This window comes from Oncorhynchus keta, unplaced genomic scaffold (genome assembly GCF_023373465.1).
Source record: "Oncorhynchus keta strain PuntledgeMale-10-30-2019 unplaced genomic scaffold, Oket_V2 Un_contig_1985_pilon_pilon, whole genome shotgun sequence".
Lineage (NCBI taxonomy): Eukaryota > Metazoa > Chordata > Actinopteri > Salmoniformes > Salmonidae > Oncorhynchus > Oncorhynchus keta.
In genome coordinates, this window is record NW_026281695.1 from 60,001 (window position 1) to 65,000 (window position 5,000).

A 5,000-nucleotide genomic window follows, 5' to 3' on the forward strand; every position below is an offset into this window, starting at 1 on the left:
TAAGATCAGTACAACATGCTATGAGAAATGAGGGCATGGTGTCCTCTCACCCAAGAAACGGTTTAGGTTGAGGAAGTGGGTCACAACAGTGCGTAAAGGTTTACCTTCAGACACTGTTTAAATGTTTAATTTCTTACTGACACTGGGGCTTTTTGAGCTTTGCTATTGGTCTATTTCTCTGCTGGCTTTTCTCCCACTTCTTATGGAGACTCTTCAGGTAGGCTCGCTCAATATAAATGGCGCCAGAGATGCGGGAAAGAGGAGTGTGTTGAGTGAATATGTAAAACATAAACAAGTACAGGTGTTGTTTCTGCAGGAGACGCATAGTGATGTGGTGAATGAAGTTGATTGGGGGCTCTGGTGGAAAGGGGCAAGTGTGTTGAGCCATGGGACAAATCTTAGTGCAGGGGTGGCAGTCCTTTTTGCACCGGGTCTGGCTGTAAAATTTGCTCCTCAAAGGAGGTGTGTAGGGTAGGTTGCTTGTTGTTAAAGCAGAAATTAACAACATGTGTTTTGTCTTTATAAATGTGTATGCGCCTAACACAGGGAGAGAAAGAGGGGTTCTATTTGGGAGTCTTAGACAGGAACTCTCACAAGTAGCGCCTGAGGAGACGCTGGTGATCGGAGGTGACTGGAACTGTACAATGGATTTTACAAAAGACAGAAATGGGGAAGAGCCTCATTCAGTGTCAGTGGGAGTGTTAAGGGACATCTTTAATCAGTTTGACCTAGTGGATGTTTGGAGAACTAAACATCCAAACACAAGACAGTATACGTGGGTGAAGGTTTTTGGGGCTAGGGTGAGTGCAGCTCGACTTGATCGTTTTACATGTCCAGGAATCAGAGCAATAGGCTTCTGAGTGCTACCATTCTCCCAGTGGGGTTTCGGATCACCACATAACCATGGCTCGGCTGTCTATTTCACCAGGGCCCCGGCAGGCATCTTATTGGAAGTTCAATGTAAAGCTCTTACAAGATGCCACTTTTTGCTCAGGTTTCCAGACTTTTTGGGAAAGATGGGGGCAGCGAAGAGAGGAGTATGAGTCTCTGAGTCAGTGGTGGGATGTGGGGAAAGTGCAAATTCGGCTTTTCTGTCAACAGTACACAGCTCTCTCATCCTCAGAGGCAAGGAGAGTGTTGGGGGAACTAGAGCGGTGTATTAGTGAGATGGAGGTAGAGATGGTGGGGCAAGGCAATGTAGGCCTCCAGGCTAACTTAGCCGGTACGTAGGGACCTGGGCAGTTTTTTCCAGGTTAAAGCAAAGGGAGCACTTGTAAGAGCTAGGTTCTCCATGCTCAAGGAGATGGATGCTCCCAGCTCCTTCTTCTTTGGTTTGGAAAGACAGAGCAGTGAAGCCAAGGGTATGCATTGTCTACGGCTGTCTGATGGGCGGGTGACCTCTGTGGTGGGGAGATGCGGGAGCGGACTGTGGAGTTTTATACTGAATTGTATAGGGCAGAAATGTGTGATCCTATGTGTGCTCAGGTCTTGTTCGCAGGACTCCTAAGCTCTCTCGGGCACAGAGGGATGAAATGGACATTCCTCTGTTGTCACATGAACTGGCAGAGGCAGTAACCCAGATGTCCCCGGTCGTGCACCCGGGGTTGATGGACTTCCAGTGGAATTTTACAAAAAATTCTGGGGAACAATTGGACAGGATTTCTTTTGCGTGTTGCGAGAATGCATAGGGGTAGGAGAGTTGCCGATGAGCTGCCGTCGGGCGGCTCTGACTCTCCTGCCCAAAAAAGGGGACTTGTGTGAACTTAAGAACTGGAGGCCTGTGGCGTTACTCTGTGCGGACTACAAGATTTTTGCCAAGGTCCTCTCTAACAGACTGAAGTCCCATCTGGACTCTATAATACACAAGGACCAGACATATTGTGTACCGGGACGCTCAATCACGGACAACTTGTTCTTGATTAGGGACATGTTGGACTTGTCGAGAGGTTCTAATGTGAACTTTGGACTGGTCTCTTTAGATCAAGAGAAGGCTTTTGATAGAGTGGATCATGAGTATCTGTTTAATGTGATGTCTGTGTTTGGGTTTGGGAAGAGTTTTGTGACCTGTGTGAAGCTGTTGTATGCTGGGGCGTCATGTATGGTTAAGGTGGGAGGGGGCTCAGTAGGCCAGTCTGGGTGAGACGGGGCATTAGACAAGGATGCCCTCTATCTGGGCAGCTGTACACACTAGCCATTGAGCCTTTTTTAGGACTGCTACGCAGGAGACTGCGGGGAGTGTGCTGGACAGGCATGGATGTGGTGACAGGAATTGCAGTCTCAGCATATGCAGATGATGTTTCTGTGATGGTCAGGGATGGGCAAGATATGCAGGAACTAGAGACCAGTCTGAAGGTGTATGAGGGAGCTTCATCAGCTAAGGTAAACTGGGGAAAGAGCAAAGCTCTGTTATGTGGGGCATGGGGGATAGGGCTCCTCCTCTGCTTCCAGGGGTTTGCAGTGGGGTTGTGAAGGGCTTAAAGTGTTGGGGGTGTACCTGGGCTCGGAGAGGTGGGTCAGCAAGAACTGGGAGGGGCTGACACAGGCAGTGGTGTCAAGACTGGCCAGGTGGAGGTGGCTCCTGTCCCAAGTGTCATATAGAGGGAGGGTGCTGATAATCAACAACCTGGTGGCATCTTCCTTGTGGCATAAACTGGCTGTCCTCAACCCCCCGCCGGTCTGCTTGCAGACCTGCAACGCAAGCTGGTGGACTTTTTTGGTCGGGACATCACTGGCTGAAGGCAGCAGTTTTGTACATGACCGTCACGAAGGAGGACAGGGCCTGGTGGAACTGGAGAGCAGGAGGGCTGCTTTCAGACTAAAGGCGGTGCAGAGACTGCTGTACCACACTGATGTTGGCTGGAGGGAACCAGCATGCGCTGCTGAGGAGAGCTGGCGGATTAGGGTTGGACCGGCAGCTGTTCCTCATGAAGCTGGAGAGGCTGAGTACAGCAGGTCTCTCAGAGTTTTACTCTGCGGTGCTGAGGGCCTGGCAGCTGCTAAGGCCCACACGAGAAGGGGTGTGGAGCCTGGGCAGTGGGTGTGGGAGGAGCCCATCTTCCACAACCCAGCCATCCCTTTGAGATCGGTTCAGTCGGCCCACCCTGCAGAGGCAACTGATGGCAGGGGGTTTACAAAGGCTGGGTGACCTGAGACTGCTGGGAGAGGAGGGGTGGAAAACCCCGGAGGTCTTGGCGCAACAAACAGGAATAACGTCTCTTAGGCTGCTGGAGAGATTCCTGGAGGAGGTTCAGGAGGCACTGTCTGAGCCGGTAAGGGGGTGTTTGAGAGGCCAAAGGGAGAGGGGCCACCAATGTTCCCGCCACTGCAGGTGACGGCAGAGACTGGAGACTGGCAAGGGGGTCTGGAGGACTTGTTAGATTTTAACACTCCGAGCCTGGGGAGTTTGAGGGGGTGGGAGGTAAAGCCCTCTACAACCTCTGCGTTAAGGTGAGGAGCATTAGAAGCCTAACAGGAGTGAAGGCACATCAGTGGCAGGGGGTATGTGGGGCGGAGAGTATGGTGGGTTTTAGATGGAGGGCGCTCTACAAACCCCCAGTACCAAAGAGGTCAGGGGACCTCCAGTGGAGGGTTCTTCATGGAGCCCTGGCCACTAACAGCTGGTTGGCACGGGTTGATCCGGGAATTGGGCAGGGGTGTCCTTTCTGTCAAATGAAAGAAACTGTAATTCATGTGTTTTCTGTGTGCACCAGGTTAATGCCATTAATGTCTCTGTTGGAATGTCTGTGTGACAGGTTGGGGGTGGTTTTTGCTGTTGGGATGTTTATAATGGGATACAGGTATTCGAGTAAGGAGAAAGAAAAATGTGTTTTGTTGAATTTTCTGTTTGCTCAGGCAAAGTTAGCTATTTGGCTAACAAGGAGGAACAGGGTCAAGGTGGGGGGATAACAGACCCTTTACTACTGTTTCATGGGATGGTCTCTGCGCCTTAGGGTTGAGTTTGAGTTCTATAAAATGATCAAATGTGTGGAGATGTTTGAGGAGATATGGTGTGTTGGGGGGCTGTCTGTATTGCTGGGGAAGATGTTTTGGATATACGGTTGTAGGAGATGGTTTTTGTGTATTTTTATTTATTTTTTATTTTTTATTTATTTTAGGAGTGGGGGGTGAGTTTTAAATGAATTAAGAATGTTTCAATAAAGCAAGACCAAAAGTCAAAGTCTCTTTTCTCTCTCTCTCTCTCCCTCTCTTTCTCTCTCTCTTTTCTCTCTCTCTCTCTCTCTCTCTCTCTCTCTCTCTCTCTCTCTCTCTCTCTTTCTCTCTCTCTCTCTCTCTCTCTCTCTTTCTCTTTATCTTTCTCTCTCTCTCTCTCTCTCTCTCTCTCTCTCTCTCTCTCTCTCTCTCTCTCTCTCTCTCTCTCTCTCTCTCTCTCTCTCTCTCTCTCTCTCTCTCTCTCCCTCTCTCTCTCTCTCTCTCTCTCTCTCTCTCTCTCTCTCTCTCTCTCTCTCTCTCTCTCTCTCTCTCTCTCTCTCTCTCTCTCTCTCTCTCTCTCTCTCTCTCTCTCTCTCTCTCTCTCTCTCTCTCTCTCTCTCTCTCTCTCTCTCTCTCTCTCTCTCTCTCTCTCTCTCTCTCTCTCTCTCTCTCTCTCTCTCTCTCTCTCTCTCTCTCTAGTTGTTTCATAATGAATTATCTTCAAAGTATTATAGCCAGCTGAACAAGTTCAATTGTAGTGATTTCTGTTTTTGGGGAACACTGTTGTATAGGTACTGATTTCAATAGCTACAAAGCAGTAATGTTCTGTGCTGACAGATTCAAGTACATCTAAACACAAACACCCCTTGTTCTCACCCATCTCAGCACCGAACCCATTGTTTTGTGCTAGGTTCTCTGACAGGTACAGTATAATATATCTTTTCGACAAGGCCTAACCATTGCTGTTTTGCTGTGAGCACATCGTCATAGAGTTATTAAAGAGGCAATCTGGAGTTCAAACAACAACAAAGGAACACCCTGCCACTGATTTGGTAAACAGCTAAGGGATG